The sequence below is a fragment of the Agelaius phoeniceus genome, chromosome 3, assembly GCF_051311805.1.
Source record: "Agelaius phoeniceus isolate bAgePho1 chromosome 3, bAgePho1.hap1, whole genome shotgun sequence".
Taxonomy (NCBI): Eukaryota; Metazoa; Chordata; class Aves; order Passeriformes; family Icteridae; genus Agelaius; species Agelaius phoeniceus.
In genome coordinates, this window is record NC_135267.1 from 78820642 (window position 1) to 78836914 (window position 16273).

General features: G+C 36.0%; 1 protein-coding gene across 6 annotated transcripts in view; it reads right to left on the reverse strand.

Annotated features, from left to right (window-relative positions):
- Window positions 1-16273, reverse strand: part of PACRG (parkin coregulated) — a 214947-nt gene that overhangs the window by 197518 nt on the left and 1156 nt on the right. The gene's annotated exons all lie outside the window — the stretch shown is intronic.

Here is a 16273-nt window from a genome sequence, read left to right on the forward strand (position 1 = left end):
CTCCTTCTTGCATCATGAAAAAGTAATTATATATATCTTCAACTCAAATTTTACATAGCAAATATATAAAGGTCTGCAGGCTATCAGAGAGAATGATAGATATAAGATCCACTGTTTACAGAGCTATAATAGTGATTAAAAAAAATAGTCTTTATATTAATCACATAAGGGATAAGTTCAGCAATTAATCCCTTCAAGAAACAGCAGCGAAATAAATTTTAAAATTATGGAGTGTAAAAGAATTATGGCACTTGATTGTCACTCTCAAGGTGCAGTGAATTGAGGTAGAAATGAGTTCACCCATTGACCCATGATCTTGATGAGGTGCAGATATTCACAGATGTGATATGCAGCATCTAATGCCACTCAGAAGTCTACACCAAATTGTGAGGAAGGTATTCAGAAACATCTTGATAGGCTGGCAAAATGAGTTGACAGGAATTTCATAAAGTTCAGCAATAGCAAAAGCAAAGTTCTGTACTTAAACAGTTCAGACCAGGCACTGACCAGCTAGAACGCAGTTTTGTGGGAAATATCTTGGGGCATCTCTGTGAAAAGCAAGTGGAACATTTGTGTACCCTTGTGGCAAAGACGAGGTAACTATGTTCTGGGGTACATAAGAGTGCTGAGGGAATTCAACATTCTCCTTTATTTGGTGTATGTGAGATTGCATTCAAGAATACAGTCACAATCCAGACTACCCAGTACAAGAAAGACATTGATATATTGAAACAAGGCTGGTGAAGGCCCCCAGTATGAAGAGAGGACTGGAGTACATGACACATGAGGAGAGGGTGAGAGAGACTTGTCAGCCTTAAGAAGAGGAATCTGAACAGCAATCTCATTGCTGCCTTCAGTTAAAAGTGTGAGAGCACAGTAGATATGAGCCAAACTCTTTCCAGTGTTGCATAACAAAACAAAAAGAAGAGGCAATGGTCACAAATTGCAATAAAGGAAATCCTGACTTGACTGTAGAAAAACTTTTTTTCAGAAAGCAAGGTCATTGGAAGGTTACACAAAGATGATGTAGAATGTCCATCCTTAAAGACAACCAAAACCCAGCTGGACAAAGTCCCAAGCATCCCAATATAATCTCAATGTAATCTGAATGTAAATCACAATTTTTAAGCTACTTGACAAACAAAGTGTAAACGCCCAGGCTTCAAAAATTCTCTTAGTCTTAATGTCCTGCCCAGCTTTTTATTTTTGGGAAAGATGATCAAATAAATAATTAAAAAGGCACAACTAAACAACATACTCTCCTACAGAACTTGACTTTTATGCCAAGAACCTAAATCAGGGCAGTCAGGCTTTCAAACTTGGTAACAGCTTTCAGAGTGCATTAGTCTTGCTCGCGAACAATTTCCTCTCTGGCACAGCTCAGAGGAAGATATCCATGCTTACTTCATTAAACCTATCAGCAGTGTTTGACACTGAAGATCACCATGTGCTGCTGACTTGCCTGGGAGACTGGCAGAAATGAGTCAGTCACCCTGAACTGCATAGGTCAACTCCTATCAGTCAGATTTCAAGACAATTCTGATGGGTGGTTTCTTTCCAGCCCTGAAAACTATTATTTCTGTGATGCTACAAAGATTGTTCTACCTCTTGTTTCATTTAACACAAAAATTTATGAGAAGTCTTGAGACAGCAGATTTCTTCAGTGGGAGCAGAAGCTATCAGATGCCTTATTTTATTTCATTCCTGCAAACACAGAGGGACTTGGGAAAAAAAAAAAAAAAGGATACATTTAAAAATAAAAAAAACCCAGCCTGGAATGAATGAAAGGTGAGGTACAGTGTGGAAAAGGCAAAAGACACTGAGGCCCAAAAACTGCTGTGAGGTTTGATGAGGTACTTGTATGTCTTAGTTGAGGCTGTGCTACAAAGGAGCACTTTATCAGGAAGATGGGTACAGTCTCAATGCAAGACTGAGAAGTGGCCAAAACTAAGTCACTCAGCCCTCCTGCTTCTTCAGGCAGCATCTCTGCACAAACAGTGCCATCAGCCATCCCTACACATGCACTGCCACCGTCTTTGTCTTCCTGTTTTCCAGTTGTACATTGAAAATGAATATGTGGATAATGACATCAATATGTTATGCAAACAACTGCAGCTAACATTGACAGACTCAAAAAACTCCTTCTCAAGGTTTTTATATTATACTTCAGAAATTTGGAGTTTAAAGGATAAACATATATATTATAGGACAACTGAATAGAAGTCCTTCTCAGCAGGATTATTTAAATATCACCAAAAAAAACCACCTCACTTGTGAAGTGAAAATGGGACATTTTTGTCTTTTTTACATTCCATTAAGATTTAAGCATACCAATTCTGAAAAAAATCAAAACTTTTTCTCATGTCTTAAGCAAAAGCATGATTTTTTTCAGGTTAAACAGTTAGATTTTGATAGCTGAATTCTGGCTGCAGCATGTGTACAGTAAATCATACTCTTTTGACTCATACTCCAGTATACATAGAGGGCTTATAGCAAAAAACCCCAACAAACTACTGATACTTATTCCACCTTCTATAGGCTTCTATACTCTTAACAGAGAACGTTCTCAGATATCAGTTTCTTTTCAATTTTTGGTAGTTACAGAAGGCATAACTAGTCATTAAAGAGCAACATTTTAATGTAGGTTGCAAATCTACTTAGAACAGTAAAAAAAATATATTCTAAGCAGATAAATTAAGCTTCCAATACTTAAGTCCCAGTCTATTAACCGAACACACAATCACTAAATAGATGCTTTTTTATAAAAATGCAAAATAGATCTTAATATCTTAAGAATTTATTATCCTATGATTGCATCTTACCTCTGTAATTCATGCCATTTTATTTCTAAAACAAAATTAGCAAATGATAACTTTCCATAAAATACCTATCCGTGGAAGAATTCATTTTATTACCCTTCCGAAACCACAAATGGTGAACAACAGAAATGAAGTGCTACTTTCATGTTATTAATTATCTTTCACTTACACAAGGAGCAAACCCACATTAATCTCATATGTTTACTCATAAAAACCATAAATTACAAAACCTATTTTATATTACTGAGCATTGCTAAAATTATTTTGGTCTTTTTCTCACATGGGAACACAGATATTTGCCTTATACAAAGCAATTGTTCCCGCTATCTGCCTTTTATTTAGCACTTAATTCTATTTTAAGAACTTATTGCCTCAAGGCGATTTTTCATTCATACTACACAAATTTTTTATATAACAAAATCTTTGATGTACATTACCATGCTTAGACTTACTGGAATCTTTGCAAACTAGAAGAGTTACTATGATTATCCTTCCTGTGTTTTAACTGTCTATCAGAAAACATTTAGTAAAATTTGAGAATTGTTTCTTAAATGCTATACCTTTTCACTAAATTCGTGTTTCCATAACATTAAAATCAGGAGGTTCAACAATGGGACCTAATAAACAACAACATACTTCCTGGTTAACTGCAAAACTTAGTGACAGATTCTTGAACCCTCAGTCATATCAAATTACTCCTACAGGCTAAACAGGGGAACCAATGAGGAAGTGAGAGGTTTCTCCTCTGCCATTATTTGAAGAGATCTTCTGCTTACTAGTGAAGTTCGAAAAGGATCTGCTTCGCATATTCTGATTCCACAAGAAGTTCTGTTGTGTGCTGCTGAGCCCCCTGCCATCAACTTTGCTGGTACCAGTCACTTCACTAGAAAAGCACCAAAGTCACCAACATTCTTGTAGTTCCAATACTGAAGTCCAGGCTCTGAGAGAGACTGTTCATTTTCACAATGAAATTGTGCAACTCAGTTATTAAGTTTTCATCTTCAAGAAATAGCTTCTGACTGAAAGCAACTCAATATTTTTCTTGATTGCCTGATTCATTTGTGATATTGCCATTTCATTTAGATTTTGTAATTCCATCCTTTTTCATGGTGAATGAGTATGCATACCATATCTAAAACACCTTCAGGAGGAAACAAGGCTTACACACCCATGTTGTGATTGCATTTGCCTGCCTTCACTCCTAAAGATGGGCATCTGTTGGTCATTTTAAACTGCATTTGAGGAAATGGCAGTTTCACACATCAACAGCTGACCATGTTTTTTGGAAATACTGGAGAACAGACAAGGGTGATCCAAACAAGAGGCTTGTTTGTCATGTTACTAGACACCAAATACTGTATTAAAAAGCAAAAGAAGGTTAATTTTTATACTAATTAACCAGGAAAAAAAACCACCAAAACAAAACCCTGCAGATAACAGACTTTGCTAGTTTGAATAATTGGCACCTAGTGCAGTAGCTTATTTTCACTTTGTGGGTGTTTTTCATATAGAAGCATAATCTTTTGTGGTTAGGCTACAAATTTTAAACGGCTCTAGAGAGTCCTTCTGAAAACACAAGAACCATGACAATATTTATGAAGATCTCCCTTAAAAACACAACTTATTTCCTTTCTTTGGAAAAATATGATCCAAAATGATAATTTTGATCAGACAGTTTGTAACTTGCAAGAACACAAGACACACTAACAGCTCCTTAATGGATACCTTGTGAACTACTCTGTGTCTTACAGTGGGTCTATGGGACCCTGAAGTAAAGTTAATATACACATAAAGCAGTCAGTTAGGGATCAAGAAAACAGGGAAATTGACTGGAAAAACAAAGTATAAGGAAACCTAAAGTATAAAGAAATCTAAGCATAAAGAAACCTAAAAATATAGGCTAAAGGAAACAGTATACTACAGAGGATTACAGAATCCCTTCATATAATGAGCATATTACATTAAGTGGAATGCCCACTAGGTAATAACCAATATTTAAATTATGGCATTTTCTAGATGGTTAATGGAAAGCTTTCAGCCCATTGAGTTACCCACAGTACAAACCCACGATTGGTTTGAACACTAGCCCCCCAGTGTCAGGGTAAATTCAAAGAGCCCAAATTAGGCTTTAAGGTCAGGCTCCTCCATTGTTAGTGGAGAGAATGAGAAAGTTCAGCATGTTTAGATGCTGACAGACAAGCTGAATACCTAGACAACCCTGAATATAGGGATGTATGTGAATTTCCATTCCTCTTTGGAGTTAAGACACTTGAATCAAGACTATAAAAGTGATGCATCAGACTACTGAAAATGCAGACTGTGAAATTATTTTCTGAAGACTGAAACCTGCTTTCAGCAAGGTCCCCTTAAATAATATTGTCTTCTTTTGCATATTTATCTGGGAGTTAGAAAGAGGTGATGATTTTGTTAATTTCTGTGTTAAGAGCACAGTGAAGGCTTCAAAAGAACTACTGACACAAGGGAGTCTACCTCCAGCCCATTGGGAAGAGTGTTCAGTTAGGAGTCAGCTGATCTGCATTCAGTCTAAGTATGAACTATAAACTGTGACTTCAAGCAGAAAAAGGTCATATGAGTATCTCAGCTAAAGGAGCTCTCAGAGGAACTATTTCAGCAATCAGAACAAACATTTTGCTCAGAAATGCTTAGCCTTGTCATTGACTAAACATTTGTGACAAACACCCTTCAGCAAGATTTTTTTAATAGATCTTTGAAGAGATTAACTAAAAACTGAAGAATATTTAATTCAATAAAGGAACAAGAACTCAAAGTGTTCTACTTGCCAGAAGCAAAAGAACAAATATGACAAAATTATAATAATCACCCTGATACTACCAAATAGTGACCTGATAAAGAACAATTAAACAAATATAAAATGTAGGGAAGAAATTTAGAGTTAACTGATTTGTTAATGGCAATTTTGTAATTAGCTCTGCAAATATATTTTAACATTTCCACCCAATATACACTTTATTATTACTATCTAATGTAATATTGTACAATAGAGGCAGAATTGTTCTATTATTAGTAAAGGGTCGTTTGTTTTCTCACTTAAGGTGAAAAATATTTCAATTCTACCTGGCGTCAGGGAAAAGGAAAAACAACAATCCAAGCAAAACCAAATATGTTAAAACCCAGTAATTTCTTCAATAAAATTTACACCCAAAGGTCTAAACACTTTTTACTATTGACAGGCACAGCATTGTCAATGGTTGGCACTCAGTTAACATTTCTCTTATAAAGGTTCTTTTGTCAGATAACAGCAGACAGAAGAGTTTGTGAAATCACCTGTAATCTTAAATGCATAACTCACTGATTTCTTATTGATACACTGGAAATTGCTTTACTTTTTAAGACTAAAGTGACAGATGTTACACAATTTTAGTGCACTGTCTATGAATTCTTCATACTAGATGAACAACTGGATGACTGAAAGCCTTCAGAAGCTATCAAATAAAATCTTAAAACTTGACTGTTGTCCTGAATCATAATATTGAAATACATCTTGAATATGTCCAAAGGCATACTAGAGACTTATAAAATAATCATGACTTAATCAGACTTTAAGTAGAAGGCAGAAGCATGCTAAAATGTTACTTTTGTGGATTTTTAGGGACAGTATATTTCTCTAAGTAATTTTTCACTCTACAATATTTGCATGGTGAAATTTGACTAAATGTGATAAATTCATATGGGTATGAACTGCAAATTTCTAATACCCTTGCATTGGATAAGTTAAGCATTGGCATAATTTAGAGCTAAAGCAGACTCTGACACCACTATTACCTTTACTTTCTAAAAAAACCCAACATATCTCCTAGCTCAACCAGAGGTTACACATTATATACAGAAATCACTTTCTGAGTTTGACAGACTGCATTACACAGGAGATGAAATCAAGTTCTAGTAATTGTTCCTCTGATCTTTAACTATTAACATAAAACCTTATTAATTAAATGAAGGAAACACAAATTAGAGGGGCATGAGATAGTTAGTAAAACACTGTATAAAAATATTAAAAAATCAGGTAATCCACATATACTTCCCATGAAAAATATTTCCCAGTCATGCCTTACAATTTAAAATTATAATAAGCTCATCCCTATGAGATTGTTTTTTTGTCCAGTAGACATTATCATATGGGGTATTCTAATAAGGTCTGGGTATAAGCTTCATGTTCTCCAAAAGTTTTCTTCTCACGTGCAACTGCCCTCTCTCCAAACACACCACTGATAAACATTACTGCAAGAGAAATCCTGTGATATAAAATGACACCATCTGGAGGAGAAGTAAATAAAGCCAGAGAAAAGGTGAGCACAAATAGCAGATGAGTGCAGGAAAAGACTTACTTTGGGAAGTACAAATGTAAGATTTCAACTTCTGGGGAAAAAAAAAAAGTTTATCAAGTTCTGGCTACAATGTCAGTAAAAGTATGCATGCACCTTTTCCTAAACAGTTTTATCTGAGAAGATATCCAATACAAAGAAATAATGTGACATTAAAACATCATCAATATGAGAGTAAAATAAGCCAGGGAATAATTTATTTTTTACAAAGATTTAAATGTAGCCCACCAGTCTTTTCCAGTAAGTATAAAATTATTAGCCTTGAAACAGAAAAACTCAATCATTAGGTATGTCCCCTAATTCTGTGCACCAAGACTTAGTGAAAGAAAGAAAGAAAACTAAATGCAAAGCTTTCAGATTTCTTAGAAGACTTCTTAAATACTGTTTTAAAAAGGGGTCTGTGATGGCCATATTCAGTGGAACATCCAGGAGTGGGAGAATACACAGGGGCACACACCAGCCTGAAATGCATGATTTTGCACAATCACTGTCTTGCACAGATTCTTGCACCCCAACTCTTTAGCCAGGATGTTCCCTGCCCACAAGCCCTTGCACACTCACTCCCTTGAAGAAGTTCTTCCATGAGGCTCTCCTCACTTCCTTAAGTGAAAAAAGCAAAATAAAAATTCAGCAGATAACATTTCATTCCATAAATCATGGGCTTAATAATACAGCTACATAAGATTTGCCATTAAGACAAATCTCACATAGAAATAACAGAAAAGAATTCCCATCTAACAATTACTGAAAGAATGAAAACTCTGATAAACTTAGAAAACTTAATACCTACAGATATTTTCAAGAACACCAAGTAACTCCAAACAACTTATGCAGTAGTTCTTTCATATTATAATGAGATGCAAAGCAAGACAAAAATTATTAAGAAACGCTCACGTGATGACGGCAAATCAATAGCTGTCCTACACGCATAAGGTGGGCAAGAAAACACTGTACCCTCCGGATTTAGGTCAGTTTCTGTGTAGAATGCTGTGTATTGCCTACTAACCACACAAAGCATTCTCATTAATATGCTTCTGACCAATACAGTAGTGTTGTCATCTTATCACAAAGGTTCCATACCTTCTTGGTATTTCTTGTGGGCAGCTCCTCAGAGCACCAACTCATTCTTCTTCACAAAGTAACCAACTGACTCCACTTCCCTTCTCAACCAGCCAACCCTCTCTTTTATAGCACTCTGCTTCTCATTGGTTACAGCTGTGGCCTGCTAAAAATCATGCCTGTTCCCAATCTTTGATAATTGGCCCAGCTGCAACTCCTTAGGGGTAAGATTACATTCTATATTATCTTTATTTTCTTATATTCTATCCCCCTACACAGTAGGCCTCAAACAACTTTCAAGATATGTTCTGCCTTCAGCTGGTTGTTACACAGAAAGTTAGCAGTATGCCATGCTTGCTCCAAGAGTTTTCATTGCACATTTCTATGATGTACTTTATGTTTTAACTTTGTCACGTTGTGCAAAATTTTTGTACTTACTGCAATATATATCTGCTTAAAAAGTCTCTCATTACACAAAAAATTGCATCAACCAACAACCAAACCCCACCAAACAAAGCTAGTCTGGATCCTAGTCAAGTTAGTGACATACTTCTATTATGAAACTGAAAATAAATCAATATTTACTCTTTCTATCAAGGTCTTGGCATCATCCCTTACAGAAAGATGGGTGAAGAGTAATTTTCTAGAGAGAAAAATCTTACATTAAAAGGGACCATCAGAAATGTATGAAAAGCTAAATTATATATTTATCATCCTATTATAATTAAGGCAGGTTTTATTATCACATCAGAATCCTGTTTTTTTTCAGGCAATAGGCCAACAGAAATTTCACAGAAAGTCTGACTAGAATTAAATTGCTCTCAGAAGCAGGCATCCCCTCAACTCGCACTCATAGAAGTCCAAAAATTGCAACTATAAGAAACATGTGTAATGTATCTACAGAATCAGAGTGCAACTATTAATCACACAAGATTCCATAATTTAGCCTTCAGCACACTGTGACCCCATGAAGGAATTTATAATTTTATCTTATCTGACATATATTTTATCTAAGAAAAGAAGTCATCAGAGCTCAGTAAATTTTCCAGCAAAAATTATTTAACTATGCTATGAAAATGAAAATCTATGCCAAACTGCTTATCTGGATGTCAAGTATATAGAAGAATCAGCTACTGCTAGGAGGAACCAGTCAGTCTTTCACAGTAGTTTGTCTATGACACTATCTAGAAATTTTATCAACGTACCAGTAGTATAGTTTGCTACAATTTTTTTTTTTTTTACTTCACAATAATTTTCATTTCAAAATAGTTAGGAAAACTTCATGAAAAAAGTAAAACCTTTTTGACCCCTTAAAAGTCTTATCAGGCAATTTCAGTTAAACATGGACTAAGCATATATATTACCCAAAGTATCAGTTACAAAAAGAAGGAAAAATTTCATTTCCATGGTACAGACTCCAGCACACTCTGCCTGTAAAGTTTGGGAACACAGCCACAGGAAAAGTCATACTCTGTTAGTAATCACCTAGGTCCCTGCTTTAGGGAGTCACATTCAGATCCTTTTCCATTTCCCCACTCTTTTTCCTAATGCACATGCCACTGAGCTACATCTCCCGTCTCCTTCACCCACTTAAAGCTTCCAGTGTTATTTAAGTTTTAGCAGTGACAAGAGGAGACTGTGAGACAAGGGACAGCATCCAGAAGCTGACAGCTACAGACATGGCCAGCTGCTCCAATTCCTTGAAGCATTCATTGCATGCTTGGCAGCAGCCCTCACTGCACACTTGCAGCAGACTACATAGGAAGAATTAGCTGCAGCTGAAATAATCTAATAAGCATGTGTTGCTGCTACCCAAACACTGATGCAGGCTTGTTCAAGTGTATTCAGGAAGCCAGCCTGAGGTTTATGATGTAGTTCACTATTATAACTGGAACAATATGGTGTTATATAGTTTTTCTGAGGGTCAGAAGGGAGGTGTGTTTATTATCCCCCCCACAACTTCAGAAAAGCAGCAGATTTATTAAAGCAAAAACCTTCAAATGCCTTTTTTCTTGTCCAAATAGAAAGTAAATTAGTCATCACTAAATTGTCTAACCTTAGCAGCAGCCAAGCCATGGAGTGACCACAATCAACCATATGTAAGATGTAGAATCATGGGAAAATTCAGGTGGAAAATTACCCCAAGAAGTCTCCAATTCAATCTCTTTCTCCAAGAGAGATTGTTATCTTAGAACAAGTTGCTTAGGGCTTTTTTCCATTTGAGTCTTGAAAATCTCCAAGAAGACTGCACAGCTCTGGGAAAGCTGATGCACTGCTTGACTATCCTCATTGTGAAAAACCTTTTCACCATCAGGAACACCTTATTTCAACACACGTCTTGTCCTCCCATCACTGGAGAGAACTGACTGGCTTTTTCTTCCTTACGGCTTTCTCCCTGCTACTGGGTCACTAGGTCTGTTAAGACCTAATACCATGAGATATCCTGGTAGCTTTCTCTTTTCCAGGCTGAAATACTTTTCCCCTCAGCCTCTACTCCTGCACCATAAACTCCAGAACTCTGCCTTGATGGCTCTTCACTCAACTCACTTCAAGTAGCATTTTAGAGCATTTCCAGTCAACTAACAGGGAGAAGACCAAGACAAAGGCTGAATCCTACACAGAGTACAGGATTTTTCTTGAATGAAATTGAATATATCAAGTTAAAAGAAAGAATATGCACATACGTGTCCATTTCTTTGGAAACTGTTCTGGAGACACAGTGCTGAGAAGGGTGTATGGTAGATGCATTCTAACTCATCTCTTTCACATTTTCAATTGGTTGGCTCCAGAGGCGTACTCAGCCGCACGTAGGAAATGCTGACTTTAGATAATTCCCTACACAGCAAGTTGACAGCTTAAAATCATGTGTGGAGGCTATTCTTATTAACTATAGTCTAATAATTCGTTCAAAATTGCTACATTTGCAGTAAAAAAATTTTGGAACTGAAAAATGCTGTCTTCATTCAGAGAAACAACAGATGAAGATACCCATACACTCAGAGCACTAGAGGATTTTAACTTGTATGAAATCTGTAAACAGTTTGCAAACTTTAAAATAGTTTAATTCCTATGCAAAAATTGTCAGAATTTGACATCTCCATAATCATTTCCAGTTAGAATATTTTATTCATTAATTCATAAAAAAGTACTTAGTAGAGGAGTTTTGAAAAAGCACTGCCATAATGTTTTAAAACCAATTTACTTTTACCTTCTCTAAATGTGAAACTTAAAACCTCCCAAGGTCTTTTTCCATGTAAAATATCATAAATCACATGAACGGATTTAAGACAAACCACAAAACAGAATCAAACTGATAACTTACTTATTAACTATTTTAAGTCATATGACTGAATTAGAAGAGAAGATTTACTAAAGATTCAAATGTGTAACAAATTTTCATAAATGAAGCAGCATGATTTCTTAATGATTTCGGTAAGAAACTGATCTTTTCATCCTCACTGCAACTATGAACAATACCAACCTTTCACGACATTCACAAAAATAAAGTGCTGACTTTAGGGTATTTTAAAATAAGAGCAGTATGATTAAGTCATCTAGGTTATAGCTGAAAACATAATATGAAATAGAAGCTTTCTGAGGAAATTATGGTCTTAAGCATTCGTATTTTTTCTGTATATTCTGCTTTTACATTATACTATCAAAGAGGTCATTACAGTAAATACGAGCATGGAATTGGAAAGGAATCTAACCTTATGAGGGGAAATAAAAACCTCCTTGTGTTGGAGCTTTTCATGTTTGAACCTAATGAAACTGAAGTGCCTCATCAATCCAGTGGGATGACTGTGTACTGGCACAAACGAGAAGGTACAAACAGGCAGCAGACACAGGCAGGGCTGTAGCAGTGACAACTTTGGTGACTTTACACTGTTACAAGCTCACATATAAGTGTATGTCAAGTCTATTAAAATGCTATTAAAGATAAAAAAAAATTGTTGAGCTGCTTTTAATCTAGGTTTAACCAGGGCCTCTGTCCAGTTCACTGCAAAGCCATACAAAAGTTCATATTGCACAAAGAATAAATGTTCAGGGATGAGAACAACACCTTTCAATTGTGCTGCAATTTTATGCTGCTGTAAATGCTTGTGGAATTACCCTGCTAGAACTTGGTGTCATACTGGTTTTAAATGACTTAAGACTGCAATGTTGCTAAGAGGGTACATTCCCCCACACACAGCTTGTGCTGACACTCTCCTGCTTCCCTTCTCATTGCATATATTAACTCTTTAAGAGCTGTTACAGCTGATCCAATTTACTCTATATTTACAAGAAAAAACAATATCAGTGCAAAAGGAGTGATGGAAGCACGCAGTCAGGACAGGGAAAAGGGCAAAACAGATCAGCCTTGTTAAAGCAGAAGCCTTGCTTGCCTCAATCCCACAGACAGCAGTTCAACACTGTGAGCTTTAACAGGCTGGAGTATTTTCAGCAGGATCAGTTCTCTGAGCGGTCAACATTGTACAAATGAGGACACAACAACGGGCAGCAGCACTAAACAGCCTGAGAGAGGAAGATAGGATCGCCTTCCAGAGTACTGACAGTTTAAATTGTCTCACAGTGTTCACTGAAGTGTACTTGTAGATTGTACACAATTGCTATTGTTAAACTGGAGAAGTTCCTCCAAGACAGATGTGCTACTTCTCAATATATATTTATCAAAACACTCCTTTAACTTGACATCTATATGCCCCAAAACATACTGCTTTTTCCAATAAATTAGCTGTTATAATCAAAAGATACAACTTCTTTCTCCTATTCTTTCCTATAGCCTCAAAATCAAATCAGAAAGTTCGACTGCTACAAGGTAAATAACAAAAGTAGTCTTGGTTACGCAGTGTGGATGAATATAGATATAATGACAAATCACAAATCTCAGAACATAAACAAATCACATCATGGTTAAAATGATACCTTTGCTATGAGTTATTATCAAATGGTAAAGGGTAAGAAAGCCCTTCACAACACACATTATTGAAAATGGCTTCAGAGAAGTGTTTAAAGTACAATGATTGAGAACTCATTCCCACACATACAGACTGCAGACTCCTAAATGCTGAACAGAAGAATGAAAATCCAGAGCTGCAATACAAATAACAATTTTTCTGCTTCAGAGCAATGAAGCTTTTTTTAGGAGATGAAAGCTGTGCCCTATACATAGCTAAGACTCTCTAAGGCTGAATAGCTGCTTTGGTTTTAGAAATCCAGAAACAATTTTTAGCATCCCTTCCTTTCTAAGGCCATCTAGTAAACACTTTCATTCTATCCCTGTGGCCTGTTCCTGAAGGCAAATTCTGACTGATGTCATGGAACACATGGATGTAATAGTAATCTTGTAAAAGTTGGGAGATAGATAGGAATTATCTTTCTACTGTTTCCTTTAAGTACTAAAATGAATTCTATCCTTGAAAAAGTGCTTTTACCACTGGTGCATTACAGAAAAGTGGGACACTTTATTCTGTTCTCTTTCATTGCAGAAAATAGGAAAATATCATCTAGAGAGGATCAGAAGTGAACTGAGATATCTTCCTGCTGTCCATATTCATGTTCAAACACTTCTATACTGGCTAGTCTATACATGAATTTTTAATTGTATTCCTAATTCTACATGCAGTACCTCTGAAGTAAGAGCACGTAACATTCTTGATTCCACTGGAGGACAAAACAATTAAAATGTAAATGTAGCTTGTTATTATAGAAGACCTTTATTGAACCTTGCTTTTAAAGTAAATGGTTATATAAATTTACAGTTTTGGAATAACTTAAACCCTTTATTCAGTTCAGGAACATTTTTATTCAGGTGAATATTTAAGCATTGCATTTCACTAAGTGAGTTTTGGATTTAGTGAGAGCTGAGAAAAGTCTTAAATACTGTATCTACTTAATTTCTACACTTACTACTGACTATGAAAGTAGACTTTATTCAGAAACGTTAATGAAAAACAGCTTAGTAAAACACTCTTTGCCCAAGCAACGTAAAAGAATTCTGGAACACTTACTACAATATTTACAGTCATATATGCATAATGGTAATCTGTTAAGACTCTGCACTAAGAGTTTAAGACTAACCTACATGCTTGCACCAAAGGCTATTAATCAATACCTCATTGTTTGACCTGGAGATGCCAAACACGTTTAACCCTATGCCTTATCACGCTGTTAACAAAAAGAATTACCATGTTGTAACCAGATATTCCTGCTGTGCTTTCAACCCTCCAGTCAGCTCCCAAGCCTTCCATGAGAACTTCATCAAAGATGTCAACCTCTGACAAGTGAGTACTTAATAAATCTAAAGCTCCAATTAAAAGGTAGTTGGAAAAGTAAAAAGGAAGTCCCACTTCTGCACAGACAGCAAGGCAGTGAAATATTCCTTTTTTTGCACACCGACTGGAAAATATTCTGGTGGCTGCCTGACTGCAGATGGAGCTTTTTCAAACCATAGCCCTGGCACTATGAATCTTCCAAGACCACTAGGAGTTTCAGAGCTTCCAACCCAGTTATGAGTAGAATGTGTGCAGCAGGTCAGAACACTGTAAACCTGAGCTCTGACAGGCTGAGAGGGCAGGTAAGGGGGAAAACAAGCAGGGCAGAAATGAAACAGGTTGCCCAGAGAGGTCAGGCAATCCCTGATGTTGGGAGGTTTCACAGTTTAGCTAGGAAAACCCACCATTGACCTGATCCGCGTGCTGGTGACAGGCCCACTTCAAGTGGGAAGTTGGGTTAGATGATTTCCAGATGGCCATGCCAAAGAAAATAATTTCTGTTATCCTGTGAGTAGCTGCAAAGGCAGCAGATTTACCTGTATGCAGTTGCTTAATGACAGTATCACATGATTTAATGGTCTGTTCATGTTCAGGAAGTTAGAAATGCAGCCATAAAAGTTAATATCCTATAAATATTTAAAAGCAAACCTGAATTCTGATTAAACTCATAGTTAGTTATTTTCCTAAGTCACAGCTCCTTTTTAAAAATTAAATATGTATTTCTCAAACTCCACTGAAATGGCTGATTCTTCTAGATAAAACTGTCTTTTACATACCTAGGTGTAAACAACCTAAACAACAAACAATATGCGCAAATATCCATTACTTGAATTTTTTCCAGAGAACAGGAAACATATTTTAAAAATTAATCCTAAAGGTTGCAGAAGTATTATAGTTCATTCCATGCAATGCTAGAATAAAAAAAAAAAAACAAATCAAACAATCTTTAAAACAAAGGATTATTTGGTTGTGTTCACCTTGTGTTTTTTTCAAGTAAGATGAAATAGGTTGTAGTTTTACTAATTAGGAGAAAGTTTTCCAGGTATACAATTTTTACTCTATCTAAAATTTCTTTAAAGACATACTTGTTTGGGTTTTTAAGAGGATGTTCTTGCAGATAACATGATCAGGAAGACTGCACCAGGAAGACCACTTCAGCGAAACAAAGGGAAATAATGTATTTCATAACAGCTGTCAGAATACTCTAGATTTAAAAAAAAAACCCTTGAGGACTCAAGCCTTTGCTAACACCCTGAACTATGTCCAAATGAAGAATACAATTCAGGAGTTTAGGCAGAGATGTATGGTAATATTACCTCATCCACTCACATGTTGAACATCTGTACTCTGTACCAGTTGAAGCTTTTTAACTCCTAAACTCTGATAAAGGTATACAAATAAAACAGTATAAAGAGATTTGAAGGGCCTTTATACTACTATTTTAACTTCCAAGCCTCCAAGCTCATTAGAAATTGTGACTGTTACTTGTTGGATCAATTTCTCTGTCTTTGAACTACAAGTCGGAGAACTAATGTTTGTTTGTTTAGTATTCTCCTAGATAGTGTGGAAGCTTTTCACTATTTTCCAAGCTTGTTTAAAATTATTTATCAATCTATTTCCCAGATCTCTGCCATCCTATGTCACATTCACCTCCATTTCATACACTATGCCAGTGTATTAAAACTTTTGAGAAATACTGCACTACCACTTGACAGCACTTTGTTAAGTGGGATGCAGTAAGCCTCACGCACAA